At 42.7% G+C, this 1505-nt stretch overlaps 1 protein-coding gene across 1 annotated transcript in view; it reads right to left on the bottom strand.

Moving 5' to 3' along the window:
- The window catches only part of Tubal3 (tubulin, alpha-like 3), a 9849-nt gene that overhangs the window by 4754 nt on the left and 3590 nt on the right, over positions 1-1505 (bottom strand).

The raw sequence follows: 1505 nt of genomic DNA, 5'->3' as shown, positions 1-1505 counted from the left end.
TAACTGCTACTACTCTGTCCCATTCTGACTGTTGGTGCTCAGTGTAGTATACAACAGAACTTTCTTAGAGCAGTGTTTTAAAAAGAGTCATCTACTAAAGGTGTCACTTAGTAGCATGTTTACCTAACAAGTATTAGACCCTGAGTTCAAACCCCAGAACTACCAAGAAAACCAAAAAAAAAAAAAGGGTTAAAAAATGATCTTTGGGACTGGGAAGGTGGCTCAGTGCTTGCCTTGCATGCATGAGGCCCTGGGTTCGATTCCTCAGCACCACATAAGCAAAAAGCCAGAAGTGGTGCTGTGGCTCAAGTGGTAGAGCGCTAGCCTTGAGCTGAAGAGCTGTGGGACAGCGCCCAGGCCCAGAGTTCACGCCCCACAACCTGACCCAAAAGAAAAAAAAAATTGATCTTTGTATTCATGATGTAGACATCCTATCCTCCCCATAATTTTTATCATCTGTAACATACTTCTGAATTGTTAAATGATACCAATTATTTATTTCAGATGATTTGTCTAAAGTGATCCTAAAATGATAAATAAGCAAATAGATAAATAATATGTTTTGAGCCGTGTAAGAAATAAGCCTTATTGTGTTTTGTTGTTTTTTTGGGGGGGTGGGGGTCCGATCGTGGGGCCTGAACTTTGGGCCTGGGCGCTGTCCCATAGCTCTTCAGCTCAAGGCTAACGCTCTATCACTTGAGCCACAACGCCACTTCCAGCTTCTTTCTTTTTGCATATGTGGTGCTGAGGAATCAAACCCAGGGCCTCATGCATGCAAGGCAAGCACCCTACCACTGAACCACCTTCCCAGCCCCTCCTTATTGTGTTTTGTTTTGTTAATTATTGTGAAAATACTGTACAGAGGGGTTACAATTACATGGGTAAGATAATGAGCCCATTTCTTGTCAAGCATTGTAGCCTCCTGCTTTGTTTCCCCTTCCCATCCCTTCGTATCCTCCCCCCCTCCCCGCCCAACCCCTCCCCCAAAGTTGTAAAGTTCGTTTTTCTACATAATGACTTGTACATCTCATTGTTGCAATGGGTCCTCCTGTATCCCTGTTTTAACAATTTGTTTTTTCCCTTCCCCTCCACATATACCAACATCATATATAGTGCTTATTGTGTTTTTGATCTTTGGGAAATGAATATCTTGAGATCTTTCTGTATTTACCTCTGATTTCTGTTTGTAGGGATTTATTTTCCTGAATCAGGAACTTTGGTGGGAACTGGATGGGTATAGATAGGGAAGAAAAGGCAGTCTGTCCTGCCAGTTTTGCATTGAACCCTCTGTCATTAGACACCTGCTCTCTAACCATTGGAGAAGTGTGCTTCTGTATGCTCATTCACCTTGCTAATCGGTATTGGAGCCGGCTCCTAATTGGTCTTCTGACAAGTTTGCCTTCTTCCATCCTATTTAGAAGTGAAGATCAGGTCCACACTTTCCAATTGGAGTTCATGAGATCTTCCTCATGGCCTAGTGCTTGCTTGCTTGCTTTTTTTTTTTT

The sequence above is a fragment of the Dipodomys ordii genome, unplaced genomic scaffold, assembly GCF_000151885.1.
Source record: "Dipodomys ordii isolate 6190 unplaced genomic scaffold, Dord_2.0 Scaffold9, whole genome shotgun sequence".
Lineage (NCBI taxonomy): Eukaryota > Metazoa > Chordata > Mammalia > Rodentia > Heteromyidae > Dipodomys > Dipodomys ordii.
This window is presented reverse-complemented; position numbering and strand designations above follow the sequence as displayed.